Consider the following 16,453-nt stretch of genomic DNA (forward strand, 5'->3'; position numbering starts at 1 on the left):
TACTAGCACATATCAGTACTTCATCCCTTTTTGTGGCTGAATAATATTCCAATATATGGACGTACCATATTTGGTTTCGCTATTCATCAGTTGATGAATATTTTGGCTATTATTCCAACCAAAAATATAAAGAATGATGTAACAGCTCAGAGGGGTCCCCTGGGAAGTTTAAGGGTAGGTTGGACACACTACACTAAATAGCCTTGTGTTTATACCGTGAAAGATCAGACCTGTGCCTGCCACACGTCTGAAACATTTCCCCCTTTATTTAATATCAGCGTCAAATACATGTCCTTAAACTGTCTCCCATGGTTGTCATCATCCCGTGCTAACCAGTTACCACGTATAGGCTTGATTATCTGTGCTGTCAGCTCAGAGCCCAACTCGGATCCTCTGTCCTCCTCTCTCTGCCCCTCCCCCTTGTTTGTGCTCGTGTTCGCGCACGTGCTCGTGTTCGCGCACGTGCGCGTGCTCTCTCTCTCTCTCTCAAAAATAAACATAAAAAAACCCCACCTAACTCTAAAGCTAGAGGGAATTTACGCCATTTAAAAAGCTTTAGTCCACTCTCTACTTGTAAAATATCAGCAAGGCTTGTTAAAAGCATTGTATACAAATCGGAACGATCGTTGAAATCAAGATTTCACTTGTGTGGTTTTCTCAATATGGTACAACGAACAACTGAAGCAGGAGGCTTCCGTGTCTATCTCTGTCTGGACTGTGGGAGAGCAAGGCCTATAGTGCTCATTTTAGACTGTGAAACGATTCTAGTGATTCTGGCTTGAAAGGCTTTTATAGCTGAAGACAGGAGGAAACAGAGACAAGGAGAAGGGTAGTGACACCAACTGTGGGTCCACATGATTCTAAGATTATTCAATATGGAATAATGACTTCGTTAAAAATAATTCTTGGGGCACCTGGGTGGCTCAGTCGGTTAAGCGCTCAGCTTGATTTTGGCTCAGGTCATGATCTCACAGTTCATGAGATCGAGCCCCGCGTCGGGCTCTGTGCTTACAAACGTGGAGCCTGGTTGGGATTCTATCTCCCCCTCTCTCTGCCCCTCCCCTGCTCTTGCTCTCTTTCTCTCTCTCTCACACTCAAAATAAATAAAAATTAAAAAAAAAAAAACACAATTCTTGGGGCACCTGGGTGGCTCAGTCGGTTAAGCGTCTGACTCGGGCTCAGGTCATGATCTCGTGGTTTGTGTGTTCAAGCCCCTCTGTGTTGATGGCTGCAAGCCTGGATCCGGCTACAGATTCTGCGTCTCACTCTCTTTCTGCCCCTCCCCTGCTCCCACTCTGTCTCTCTCTCTCTCTCAAAAATAAACATTAAAAACATTAAAAAACAAGATAAAAACAAACAGTTCTTAACAAAAACTTAGTACCATTAAGTTCCTACAACGTTCAAGGCCCTGGGCGCTCCTGGGTGAAGCAGGTGCGTTATATTCACTGCTCTCCTGGTTGGTTGTGTTGTCACTGTTGAGCTCGAGGACTAAGAGAACAGAGGTAAAGAGGGAGGCTGGTAAGTTACCTTCTACATTCTAAGAACCTGAAAACTAGCTTTTCAAAAATTAACACGTGAAAGCTTGGGAACAAGACCGTATTCTTTTGTTTGTATATTCCCCAAACAGAAATGAGAAACGGAGAAGTAATATTTGCAGCGATCGCATCGGTGGGAAGCGAGTTCAGTTCAGTCGGTAGCTGGTCGTGTCCACTCGTGACGGGAGAAAGGTGCTAAGAAATCATGTCATCCGGCCTTGAGGCGTGTAAAGGTCTGAGTCATCCAGACCCGATGTGCTTTCTCTCTTCAAAGATCTCGCAGATGAAACCGCAGCTTAAGTAGGTGAGCAGGACGTTTCAACCAGGAATTTAACTCCTTACCCAGGCTTCGTTTTTTTGCCCCACTCTCCAGATGATTTACCATGTTATCCTCCCAGCTAAGAGAGAGAAAACAGGAACGTGGAGAGTCAAAGTTCAAGCTGTCTTTTGTTAAAAATGAAATTCCATGGGGCGCCAGGGTGACTCGGGTGGTTAAGCATCTGATCTGACTTCAGCTCAGGTCATGATCTTGCAGGTTGTGAGTTTGAGCCCCACGTCGCGCTCTGTGCTGACAGCTCGGAGCCCGGAGCCTGCTTCGGATTCCGTGTCTCCCTCTCTCTCTGGCCCTCCCCTGCTTGCGCTCTGTCTCTCTCTGTCTCAAAAATAAGTAAACATCAAAAAAAAATTTTTGGTAATGAAATTCCAAACTTACATAGTGTTATGTGTCAGATGGACTCTAAAAAAAAAAAAAAAAGAAAGAGAGAAGTTCCATTTTGTTGAAGGGTGGTTTTACACCAGGTTCTCTCCGTGGTGAGTCTTTGTTACTCTGTTTCCCTAAGAAAGTGATATAATAATGGTAATATGGCCGAGCCTGTGTATAATAATACCCAATATATAAATAATAGGTGTATACTATTTAATATTTGAATATATTAATATTTAATTTTAAAGTGCTTTTCAGCGCACACAGAACCTCTCCATATTTTATTCATTTAATCCTCAGCAACCTCCTAAGGCATATCTCACAACCCAAGTATTCAGGTACTCCAGGGACCAGCAAACTGCCCTCCTTGGGGCAAATCTGGGCAGTCTCTTGCTAATGTATTGTTCTCAAGCTAAGAATGGTTTTAGCATGGTGAAATGGTTAAAAAAAAAAAAAGAATATTCCAGGACACATGAAAATTACATGAAATTCAATTCCAGTGCCCATAAAGTTTTATTGAAACACAGGATGCCCATCTGTTTATGTAAGGTCTATATCTGCTTGTCTGTATCTGCTTTCGTGCTACAATGAGTAGTTGTTGATGAGGTTTGGGGGTGATGGTGAGGTTGGGAGCTGACAGCCAAGAAAGAATTCTTAATGACGTCCTTGGTGCAAAAAGGTGATTTTATTAAAGCACAGGGACAGGACCTGTGGGCAGAAAGAGCTGCACTGGGGTTGCGAAGACTGACTGTGGACTTGGGGGAGGTAAAGGCAAAAGGGAGGCCTCTAGAAGGACTTTGATATGCTAAAGAGGACTCCTAAGATGCCTGAGGACTTGTTGTTAAGCTAAGGTTGTTTTTCCTCTAGGAAGGCATTAACACCAGGACGGGCAGGGGGTTCCTGGAGAAAGGACTCTGTATTTGCCTCAAGTATTTGTCAATAGGCTGCAGGTGATAAGGAAATTTAATTGTACCCGCCATTTCCTTCTTTTTTGTTTTGTTTTTTAATGTTTTTAACGTTTATTTATTATGGAGAGACAGAGACAGAGCAGGGGCAGGGGAGGGGCAGAGAGAGGAGGAGACACAGAATCCGAAGTAGGCTCCAGGCTCCGAGCTGTCAGCACAGAGCCCGACGCGGGGCTCGAACTCACAAACCATGAGATCATGACCTGAGTTGAAGTCTGACGCTTAACCGACTGAGCCACCCAGGCGCCCCAGTACCTGGCATTTCCTTCTTGCCTTTGTTCCCCACATCACTGAGGAGGGGAAGGTGATGTTAGGGCTCCAGGAAATCAATTCTATGCGTTTCTGGAGATGAGGCTATTGATAAGATTGTCTTTTCCTTGTAATTTTCTAAGATATTTCTAAACTGATGGAGACTCCAGGCTTGCATGACTGTGACCTCTATCCGTTAGCCATTTGTTCCCTTTCCTTTGTTCTGGGGTAGCTGGGAGTGTCTGAGGAATAGCACACACATCCTGCCTTGGGGGGGGGGGGCAACTTGTGCTTTGTCCTCAGCTTGCTTTATGCTTCCTCATCAGTTGTGGCAGAGATCACATGGTGTGCAAAGCCTAAAATATTTACTGTCTGGCCCTTTACAGAAAAGGTTTACCAACTACTGCGAGCATTCAACCTCAACTGTGCCGCTGGAGGTCTTTTTACTGGATGGGAGTATGGAAAACAACACTAAAAGAAAGATCATCCACGGAAACTTGGCGCTGACCTTGCCACTTTGTCAAAAGTGCAATCGACCCCCTAAGATGGTTTCACTCATAGGGTCATGGTCTTTTGCAAACAAGAGAGCACGGGCTCAACAATTATTATTGTCACTCCGTGTTCCCGAATATTATCGAAACATTTTAATTATTTAGAGCCTCAAAAAAAAAAAAAAAAAGAGAGAGAGAGAGAGAGACCTATCAATTCAGAATCATCAATATTTCAGGAAGCATTACGGAATTTTTCATACGCAACTGTCCATCGCAACTGTTGAGACTGCCTTGAGCATGCTATTTTTCTGGGGATAATCAAGTATGCATACTTCAGTAATCTCAGCTGGGAACTTTGCCCCAAGCTTAACCCTCACCCTGCCTCACCCAGGATTCAAAATACTTCCCCATTTGCTGCAGCGATGACCCGCGCAGCATCCTCAGAAAATGTGACGTGAAAATGGCTTCCTAAAAGTGAGGGTTTTTCATTCGAACCCGAGGAAACTCCTCTGCCCGTCCCTGCTGCCCCAACCTTCTGTCTTCCTTTCCCCGACACCTCAAAAGCAAACCCTGCGGGTCATTACCATCATTCAGCCCCGGCTTTGGCCTTTGGGGATACCTTTGTAGTTCTGCTCAAGGGACGATTTTCCTGAGATGTAAGTTCACTGAAGTGTGAAACAAAGATGTTCCTCTGGGTTTACTTTAGAAGTTTTCTAACTTCTAGCATTGATATTTAGGTTCATCCATCCTGATTCCTCTTAAACTTTGTGCACATGATAGGAGAGTCAAGGTTCTTAGTTTTCAAAGTATGGGCATGTAGGTATTAGTATTTGTATTCCTATTATTTTGATTATGGAATCAAGACTTGAGGCGGCTTTCTCTGCCCCCGGGTCCTGTGCTTTAATAAAACCACCTTTTTGCACTGGGGAAAAAAAAAAAAAAAAAAGAATCAAGACTTGAAAAAGCCAAGTGTTTGGCCCCAGTCACCTGATCGTCTGGGTGACTCCAGAATCCATGTTCTTTTTCTGTCATCATAGCACTTTCTGTATCAGTTGTAAATGTGACAGAACATCGCCGATGCCTCTCATGCTGTCCTCTTCCTCCTAAGCAGACGAGAACAGCATGTTCCTCCGCTGTCTCCTTGGACCCTTTTCTGTCTCACATGTGTCTGCCCCAACTCCGATCATCAATGCCCTAATCTGGCCATGATGACCTTTCAAAGTTGATAGCATATTAAATTCAGTACAATGAAAACAAGAAGAAAAAAAAAAAGACCCCTGACGACACAGCGTCAGTCAAGAAAATGAGCATCTTTCTGCCAGAGATGGAGGTGACAGACACTAATTAGACATTAAGAGTTTCCACGGAGATCATGTTAAGGCAGATAGCTGCCTAGGACAAAAGACTCAGGGCTGTGAGAGGACGAACAGTGAGGGCGGAAGTTTGAGGATTTTCAGATCCCAACGTGATGCCCGCAGATGTCTGTGCTGACCCTGGTTTGGGAAACCCGGCATTAGAAGTCAAACATGTTGGGGCATCTGGTTGGCTAAGTCGGTTGAGCGTCTGACTTTTGATCTGGGTTCAGGTCATGGTCTCACGGTTCGTGGCATCGGGCCCCAAATGGGGATCTGCGCTGACAGCGCGGAGCCTGCTTGGGATTCTCTCTCTCCCTCTCTCTGCCCCTCCCCTGCTTGCGTGTACTCTGTCTGTCTCTCTCTCTCAAATAAATACACATTAAAAAATAAATAAAAGGCAAACACGTCACATAAGCAGACCATGTGGCACCAATGCAATCATCAAGCGAAATGCAAAGGTGGACCTTGAAATTGTACATGGTTTTAAGATAGTTGACCAGAGAAGTCAGAATATGCTTGCGTTGTTACATTTTTAAGACAGACTTGGAAATGGACAAAATTTAACGATTCCCGTAGAGACGTTAGGGATCTCTGAACATATGTCCTTGGACTTCATCTGAGTGAAACCTCCTAATTAAGGAGGAGCAGATTACAGAGTAATCCGAGCAGCAGAAATGAAAGATGGGAAGGCCTGGTGAGATGTGGTGAATCAACGTTCCAGTCTGTTCATTCCTTCAAAGATGAGGTCTTTAGAACCTAAGGGAGGTAGGGGCAGGGGAGGGAAGCCTTCCCCACCCTCAAACTAGCAAAGTCCCGTCTTGATTCCACCAGAGTTCTGTTCATCTCTCTGGTCTGTATGAGATCACACAGACTGGGGAGGCCAAGGGTCATACCCTCTGCCAGCTCAACGGAGTTGTCTGGCCAGGATTGGTTGGCCACAGACTGCTACCCACGGACAGCTCTTGTATCCTGCCATACACCTGAATAAACATAGCTAACTTTTAAGGCACTATATCTGTTATATATAAAGGGAACCTTGTTAGGTGGTCATTACCTGTGAAGTCTCATATTTTTCGCTCAAAAGTCTATTCACTATGGTTGTGACCAAGTAAATCGCTTGATTATGCATGCGAGCGAGCCTTCAGCAAGCTTTCACATTTTAGCTGTGCACCATCATGGACTTCGCATTTTTCATGCTGCGATAGCCATCCTAGTCAAGAAGCCTAGGGCTTTGGGGAAAATGCTCCAGGAATGGAAGACAGAGAGAGGTACTCCTGTCTCCTCTCGGGAAGACAAAAGCCATTTCATTGTTTAAGAGCCTCACTGGCTCTCCTTCGTTTCCCTGGTTACGCTCAATATTTTGGGTTAATGGATGAGAAGGCCGGAGGCTCTTGCTAATATGCTGACCTTTTTCAATCAATCCATTTGGCTGCAGGCATTTGCGCAGTCAATTCTCTCTGCCCTGCTCCTTAACATCCTATCTCGATGAAACGTCTGGCTGTATCCAGTTAGATGCTTCTTTCCTCATCAATATGCCAACCTTGCACGCTGGCCTGCAAGGCACGTTTACATGCAACAATTATTTTAACCCTGATGGCTTAAAATTTCCCGATAATTGCCAAATCTCTTAATATTTCAAATATCTCTCTGTTCTTATACCTACAGGAAGTGATATTTTAGTCTGGGCCATAGACCTATTCTTAGACAAGTAAGGTTTTTCATTACAGTCAAGATTGGTTGACCCATCTTGTATCGCATAGGCTGGTGCAAGATAAAGTCTTAGAAATTAACGACTAGCGTGGATTTCTCCCTCACTCCCACCCTTTTATTTCATTGTTTGAAATCATGGGTGCCCGTAGTATTGTTTATCATGATAGAAGTAGATTTTATAACCCCTACGTTTTAAACCTTGAATTTTTTTCAATGCATCATAAACTAGAGCAGTGCAATTCACATTGACTTTAATGGGAGTCAGGCATTCTGGTTCTAGTAAAAAAGTACACGGATGTGGAAATAGACAGTAGGTATAGGTCTTCGTTCCCTACTTAGAGCCTGGAAGTTCCTGAATGAGCTACTTCAACTCAGAAACAATTCACTTACGCCCTTAAACTAAAATTTGAACACCTGTAAAATATTAACTTATCCTTAACGCCACATAAAATGCCATAAAAGCATATGTAACAAAACATTAAAGAATTTCAACGAGAAGGTCTTTAAAGATGTACAGATTGATTGTTACTAGGACACCAGGTGGAAAGAATGGTAATGAATAAAGCACACTAGTTGTCATTAAAACTCGTGTAAGTAGGAACCAGGGTAACGAACGCTATTTAGATTTGCGCACAGCATTGCAAATGTTTACTGAATTCTTGAGCCTGCTTTTCCAGGCAATTCAACAGGAAGGGAGTAAGGTGAGAAGGTAACGATCCTCTGGAGATTTGAGAGGTTTCAGAAGCCCCTGAAGAGATCTGCACACAGTGTGAGAGGTCTCAGGTGATGAAGGTAGGTGGCAACGTAGTAGGTAGGGGAGCTTGGCTGGGCCAAGTTGTGAGAACTCGGAAGGAAGAACGGAGACAGAGCCGCTTCCTAAGAAACCACAGGAAGAGAACAGGTGCCCAGGTACTAGGACTAGGATGAGGCAGCAAACCAAAACAGTCTCAGCACTCTCTCTGACTAGGGACTTGATTTTTCCAGAACGCGGAGTAATGCTGAATCTACACTCGGCTGCCAAGGGTTCTGAGTTCGGTTTTGGGAGGCTGTTAACGGCTGATATTTGTATGGTGTCTTCCCCCTCACCAACCATGCGGAGCAGGCACTATGTACCCATTGTATAATGAGGCCACGGACTCAGAGAAGTTAACAGCTCTAAACGTCACTCTCATATTGCTCGTTGTCTCCCCAATATTCATTCTTCCCTTCTTCTTTAGACAGAGCCCTGATATTTTTCAGGAGGCCAACGCAACCAAAAGAGCATATTGTCTTCTCCCCTAGAACGTGGATGCGATGGCAGCAACTGAAGCAGCCATCTTGTGACACTGAGGATGAAAGTCAAGTTTCTATGAGAGTGGTGAAGCAGAGAGGACTCTGCCCAGTGACTCTGTTAAGCCACCACACCAGCCTGGATTGGCCGCCTGTGGACTGTCCCATATGAGAAGATAAACCCTGGGTACTATCTTGAATCAACTGGCCTATTCATAACGGACACAGTTGCATAGCTAGGCATTCTAGCGCTGAGGTTTGAGCGTATTCCAGACATAGGAATTTTGTTCTTTCTACTCTGGACAGGTACTTGGGCAGGTCTTTTAAAGACTGTATTTCTTCGTTTGTTAATTTTTAAAATTATTTATTTTATTTGATTTTGATTCAACAATTCTATACATTACTCAGTGCTCATGATAAGTGTCCTCTTAATCTTCTCCTATTTTACCCATCCCCCATCCCCTCCCTTCTGGTAACCCTCAGTTCTCTGTAGTCAAGACTCTGTCTTTTTTTTTTTTTTTTAATTGACGGTATTTAAATGGAGGAAAATCAACTTAACACCACTCAAATAGTTTCTTAAATACTTCGTGGAGAGCACAGACATTACTGGTCTTATGAAAGTCCTCTAGTAGAAAATTGTTTTATGTTCTGTTCTTGGTTTTGAGGCTTAAAGGGGTTCACGCTTTTTCTTCTGTGGTTGCACATTTAAAGAATTTCCCCTTCTTATCTCTTGTGAGTCCGGCTGGTATTTTTGTCAGGTAGTTGCTGTGTCTGGATTGCGTGGAACAGACGCACGCACGAGGCCAGTGTGGTCTCCTCACCCCGCCACCTAATACATGACTCACAGCTTTCCAGGAACGGGGGAGGCAGGCTGGCCACCCAAGCCTGACCCGACTCCTTTCCAGCAACGGTCAGAGCTCCATGGTGCCACATGCATTCGAGCAGGCATTCCTTGAGAACCACATGCTAATCCTTTCTAGATACGAACACTAAACCACCCATGCCTATGGTACCTGTGGTCTCTGAACTCTGCTTTTGGAATGGGGTTGGGGATATTAAGTGTGCAAGTTTGAGACACTGCCAGATGGCGGTTGACTTCTTTCCATGGCCTTGTTTAATATTGTTTTTAAGCCTGTATCACAAGGTGTCCCTTTACGCACTCTTGGATGCAGAAAAGGTTCTTGGGTACAAGAACCTTCGGGTTCTTTAGTCACAAGGTACAAATCAATGGTCGTCTTTTCCCTTCACAATAGGAAATTCTTGACTCAGCCCTTCTAGATCATCTCCAACATAATGCAGGAGGTTAATAAGGACTTGACTCTCATCCTCAATGTCACAAAATGACTGCTTCAGTTGCCGCCATCACGTCCACATTCTAGGGGAGAGGAAGGTAAAAGGAAAAAAGGCAAAAAGAGGCACAACCCATTCTTTTTTAAGGAGCCTCTCTGGGAGTGCTGCCATAATCTTACAGGATGGTTTATCTGCTTTTTAAAAATTTAGTTGTTTACTCTCTGTCTTGTCTTCACAAGCCATACCTTTTAACCCTTTCACCCTGTGTCATTAGTCCTTTATTTTAACAGACTTCCAGGAATATTCAGTGAGTGTTTCAATCTACAGTTCTGCAAGACCTTCTTTTCCTATATATCCATAAACGTAACCATTTTTACATATCAGTCTGTACTAATGATACATTTGTAACTCATGGGATCCAATAAGGATTATGCAAGATTCTGCCAATTTATTTTTTGTCTCCAAGGGCTAGATAACAGGACAGGCTCTTATTTTCCAAAGCTCCCTTTAGAAATCCAATCCTCTTTTCCTGCAATTTAAACTCCTTATCTATTACTATCTTTGTTTTCTATAATAGCCATTCTCATAGATACTAAAGAAGATGTGGTGTATACACACACACACACACACACACACACACACACACACACAATGGAGAATTACTCGGCGATCAAAAAGAATGAAATCTTGCCATTTGCAACTACATGGATGGAACTGGAGGGTATTATGCTAAGCAAAATTAGAGAAAGACAAATATCATATGACTTCACTCATATGAGGACTTTAAGATACAAAACAGATGAACATAAGGGAAGGGAAGCAAAAATAACATAAAAACGGGGGGAGGGGGACAAAACAGAAGAGACTCATAAATATGGAGAACAAACTGAGGGTTACTGGAGGGGTTGTGGGGGGGGATGGGCTAAGTGGGGAAGGGGCACTAAGGAATCTACTCCTGAAATCATTGTTGCACTATATGCTAACTAACTTGGATGTAAAACAAAACAAAACAAAACAAAACAAAACAACTTTCAGAAGGTAAAGAGTTTCCTGTGAGGCACAAAGGTACCAGATTATATAAGCAGGATTCTGATCATTAATAAGTTACTTGCTTCGTTGAAAATTCCAACCACCTTTGTGAACACGTTTCAAATTACATACATCCAGTGAGGTGGGGAAGGAAGCCAAGGGGTGAATTTAGTCTAGCCAAATTCCTGCCACAGGCTCTTACATTCAAGCACTTTCTCTCATCAGGTAGAGAGGCTAATTTAGTTTTTTAAATGATAATTTTCATCAAGCAAATGTAATATACCACGAATTTCACTATTTTAATAAGCTAGGTAGTGTTAACACACACACACACACACACACAACAGGGGCGCCTGGATGGCTCGGTGGGTTGAGCGTCCTACTTCGGCTCAGGTCATGATCTCATGGTTCATGAGTTCAAGCCCCACATCGGGCTCTGTGCTGACAGCTCAGAGCCTGGAGCCTGCTTCAGATTCTGTCTGCCTGTCCCTCCCCTGCTCACGCTGTGTCATCTCAAAGATGAATAAATGTTAAAAAAATTAAAAACAAAAAAACCCCATAACGGGTCCCCAACTTGACACCTAACCTAATTGTAGTTTCAGGCTCTTCCAGGAGGGGAATTTAAACAATCATTCTGGAATTTCCTGAGGAGTGCTGGTGAGGTAATCTGCTTCATAAGACCCCCTGTCCTTCCCCCTAAGGGAAGGTGACCCTGCTCAAACCAATTCTTTTCTTTTGCTAATAATTTCCTTGTTCCGCTTCATTTCTGCTTATAAAAGCCTTGCTCTCTTTTATTTGTTAGGTGGGGTACAGCCCCATCTGTGGATCACGATAAAGCCAACTAGATCTTTTTTTTTTTTTTTTAACGTTTATTTATTTTTGAGACAGAGAGAGACAGAGCATGAACGGGGGAGGGTCAGAGAGAGGGAGACACAGAATTTGAAACAGGCTCCAGGCTCCGAGCTGTCAGCACAGAGCCCGACGCGGGGCTCGAACTCACAGACCGCGAGATCATGACCTGAGCCGAAGTCGGCCGCCCAACCGACTGAGCCACCCAGGCGCCCCTAAAGCCAACTAGATCTTTAACTTGGTTGAATTTTTGTCCTTTAACATTAGCAGGTACCTTTTTTTAAAACAAAAACAAGTTTAGAGAAAAGCCATTCACCACCTCACTTTTAGCAACAAAATAATTGGATTGAAAAGAACATGAAACTTTCTGAGCAAATGAGTTCCAACAATTGCTCTGTGATTCATGAAATACGAGTGGGCCGTTGAGAAATATGCCCTCGGATTGATGAACCTTATACCGTGCTGGCTGTTTCTTACGGCTGCTCTTCTGGAAGGAAATCTATTGCTGAAGGAAGTACACTGAAATGGTGAACAAACTGTGCAGTAGAAGGTGCTAGAATTACGAGGGTCACTCTGCAATGGAATGAAACGTCTAGTTCCCAAGCACGCTTATTGGGAGAAGAGGCAAGGCATGAAATCTTAGGAAGGAAGGGCCGCCGAGATGGATAGAATCATTAAGGAGGCGCTTCCGGATGGTATGTCGAACAACTCTTGAGTCCTTCCACAAACCAACGTGACGCTGTCTTAACTTTCCAGTGGGGGAGAGGGGAAGGCCACAGGTGTTTTTAGAAAGCTACAAAACTTGCACTTGTTTTTTCAAAATTATCATTCCCCCTTGATAGTCCCCTCCCTAACTTCCTTCAGAGAACCCTGTCCCCCAGCCCCTCTGGTCCTTATTTGTCAGGGCTGTAGCCTCACGCTTATTTGTGTGTTACTTGATTTCCTGGCTTCCCCACCAGAGTGTAAAGTAAGCCTCATGAAAGAGGGGACCGTGTTGGTCTCTCCACTGTTTGACCCCCGACACCCATCATGATGCAGGCTCGGTCAATATTCGCTGATCGAGTGAATGCTAATTCATGAAGCAGGACGCTAATACAGAGACATCTTGACCTTCTAGATTAAGAGGAATAAAGGCGGTATATAATTTTAATTTTAAAATAAGCAATTTATTATGTGCTAGTACATCCAGTGGGTGACAGATGGAGCCCTGGGCAAAATAGTGAAGGTGACCTCACGCTCCCTTTTGTTTTCTTCAAGCTTTTCCTTCCCTTCAAGGACTTGGGCCTCCCCATCTCTCTAGTTTATCAAAACCTGCTTTGATAAAAGCAGGGGTGTGGCATCAGTTGTTGAAACGTGGTGTGCCCTTCCCTCAAGGTGTTACCTGTCCGCTGTTTCCATTTAAGTCTTGTGGAGAAAAGGCAGATTTTTAAGACCTACGAAAGAGCCCACTCGCGGGGGGACAGAGACCTCAGGCCACCAGCCATGTGTTGCTGATGCTGTGACATCCTGGGGCTTTGCTGACCCTGGAGGGGCCTTGGCACGATTAGGGCAGGGGAACAGTGGCCGAGACTCTAAGAGCCTAATAAAGGAGGGGGTTGGGGTGTGCTCTCTAGATGGCAGGTGAAAGGTCCATTTGCAGGCAAGTAGTGTATTAGGTCTAGGGATTGGCTAGGCCTGGGAGGGACAGGCCTTCCGAGCTCAGCAAGGCCCCAAGATGTCAAACCATCAGACACAGAAAACGCAAAGGCGTGATTAATATAACTAGAACTGGAAATAGCAAGGAAAGGGCTTCTCTGGTGCCTCCAGAAAGCAACACCGGCCTGCTGGCCCAGTGAGATCCGTGTTGGACTTCTAGCCTACAAAACTGTAAACTAAGGGGCGCCTGGGCAACTTAGTCTCCTTGGATTCACTTCTCACTGAAGGCTAGACCCAAATGCAGCCCTTCTGGGACAGAATGCCACTGGGGTAAAGAGACCCTTACTAATGGGGCACCTGGGTGGCTCAGTTGGTTGAACGTCTGTCTGACTCTTGATTTCGGCCCAGGTCATGATCTCACGGTTCGTGAGTTCGAGCCCCGCATCGAGCTCTGTGCTGACAATGTGGAGCCTGCTGGGGATTCTCTCTCTCTCTCTCTCTCTCTCTCCCTCTCTGCCCCTCCTCTGCTCACTCTTTCTCTCAAGAATTAATAAATACTTAAAAACAATTAAAATAATTTTAAAAATTGTAAAATAATTTTCGTAGTGTTTTAAGTCACAAAACGTGTGGTAATTTGTCACAACAGCAAAAGGAAACCAATACGATCCTTCAGCTTTCACCTAATTTTAGTATTTGTCGATTCTTGCCTAAATTATTATTTTGATGATTTTCCTCATTCCATTGCTCCTTCTAGTTAAAAGCGGACCTCCTATTACTAGGATAAGCTGCTTCTCCCTTTACCTTTCATTCACTTATTTGTATCCATATGGACTCGTGGCTTCTTATTTTGTTCAATAGATGATAGTCTCATTTTCATTATTCATTTTGATGCTCAAATGTTCCCTGATTCGGTCAGTAGGAATACTTCCACGCTCACTTCTGTGTCTTTTTGACACATCCATTGGGGAAATTTCTTGGGAGACATATTTAGGGGGAAAGTGTCATGAAATTTGCAACATGCTTTCAAATGGGTCAGCAGGAAAAGGCAATATTTTTGCATAATTTATGTGTGTGCATATATACGTATATAGGACTCTGTCTATATGTTTAGAGAGAGAAAGAAAAAGGGCAGTAACTATGGTAAAATGTCAATATGGTCAAATCTAAGTGGAGGATACACAAATATTTATTGTGTTATTCTTTCAATTTTCCTGCATGCTTCAAATTTTTCACACTAGAGTTTTAGGGAAAGCAAAAACATAAAGAGAAACAGCCTTTACAAAATAGCTGATCCACGTTCCTCAAAATATGGTTGGGTATATGGCATACACTCAGGGCTGCGTTGTCTTTCCCTTAGGTCTCGGGTACAAGAAGATTAATTTTTTACATTAACATTTCTATGTGTCAGCTTAAATCTGGCCTCTGCAATTCAATTAAGTAGCAAGTTTGGCCATAAAGTGCCTAAAAGCAGCGATGACCTCATTAAAATGCGTAAACACTGCTTCTCCGATCTCATTTACACGTTATTTGTTTTTATGGACAAAGTTATTTTATAATCCAACCCCTGTCTCAATCACCGTAAGTTTTAGATGAGTAATGGCCCATAAAGGGGGTTTTAATACGTAGAGTTTGTGGAAATGTGCATTCCGGTGAAAACCTAACCAAAGGAGAATGAAAAAGCAATGCGAAGCTTATTATACGATTTGACGTGTTTTCTACCCCATTTTTCAGAGCCGTTTATACGTGCGCGCCTTATGCATTTCTAATCATTAAGAGTTGGCAGGTACAGAGTTGATATGGGGTGCTGCAAGAAAGCCAAGTGGTGAGCCACTCAGGCAGGGGCCCTGCGGTACTTTTCAAATAAGCCCATAAACTCTTTGAAACTTCTCCCCTTCAAAACGTGGAGACTAATCCCCCCCCCTTCAGTGAGGACTAGACTTAACGACTCCCTTCTAAATCATAGAATATGGCAGAAGTGACCTTGTGTGGCTTCTGAGATTCCATGGTGTCGGCATGGCGGCCTCCTCCTTGCTCTCTCTCCCGTGGCTTAGCTTTCATGTCATCAGGACAGTGCAGCAACCCTATGGAGGGTCCAGTGGTGAGGAAATGAGGTCTCCTGATGGCAGCCATGCGCCATCTTGGAAGTGGGCCCGCCAGCCCTAGTCAAACCTTCAGACGCCGCCGCAGTCCCAGCTGATGAGGGCGCATAAGGCAGGCTGACAGGCCGCAAACACCACCCCCCACCTCCCAAGAACAAAGGAAAGGGGGAAAACAAATGGTGAACTGATAGAGATCATAGTCCTGCAGGACCTGAGTCTCCATCACCCCTCCACAGGGATGTGAGGAACAAAGGCAGAAGGAAAGGGCAGAACTCAATTTCCTTAGAACCTGCAGCCCATTGACAAATACTTGAGGCCGGCAGAGTAGAATGTTTCTCTAGAAACTCCTTACTGTCTTCATGCTAATGCTTTGCTGTTAATGCTGTGCGACAGGGAAAACCACCCTAGCTTGACAATAGCTGGGCCTCTAGTATCCTGGGAGTCTTCTTTAGCATATGAAAAACTCACTGGAAACTTCCCCTAGGCTTTACCTCCCCTAGCCCCATAGAATATAACCAGTCTCTCCTGGGGCAGCTCTTCCCGCCCACGGGTCCTGTCCCCCCCACCCCCACCCTGTTTTAATACAGTCCTCTTTTTGCACCAAAGACGTCTTCTTGGCTGTCCGCTCTGGACCCCATGAACCCCACTGTCACCCTCAACACCTCATCACCAACCAACATCTTGATTGCAACCCCATGGGAGACCCTGAGATGGAACCACCTGGATTCCTGACCTCCAGATTGTGAACTAATTAAGTGTCGATTATTTTGAGCCAGAACGCTTTTGGATAATTTGTCACCAAGGCAACAGATCACTAATACAGGCCCTCCCAGCCTCATTATTTGGGCTCATTCATCATGCTTCAGGGCGTGGGAATTTTCTTCCTCTTATCCACCTGTCCGAGAGCAGTATAAGGCTTCATACGAGAAAAAGCACACAAAAGCCATTTCCCCAGTCCGTCGGTATGGGTGGATGTTACATAGGATTCTTCATCTTCCTGCTGAGTCTAAAGGGTTTTTGTTGAAATAATTTTCTATTTGGGCTACGAGCACCGCTTGGCCGGTATGTTTTTCTGGTGGCAGAAAGTCCCTTAGGAAATTAATAAACCCAGAATCTCCAACCCACTTAAGAAAGGATCCAATTTAATCCTATAACAATCCTATGACGTAGGTACTTGTTGCCTGCTCTCAAAGCTGAAGGAATTAAAATATCATACTTTAGGGAAACACACAAATTTGGGGGGAATATTCAAGTCTGGGGGTTTTCCTTATAAT

The sequence above is a fragment of the Panthera pardus genome, unplaced genomic scaffold (genome assembly GCF_024362965.1).
Source record: "Panthera pardus isolate Hobbes unplaced genomic scaffold, ASM2436296v1 HiC_scaffold_27, whole genome shotgun sequence".
Lineage (NCBI taxonomy): Eukaryota > Metazoa > Chordata > Mammalia > Carnivora > Felidae > Panthera > Panthera pardus.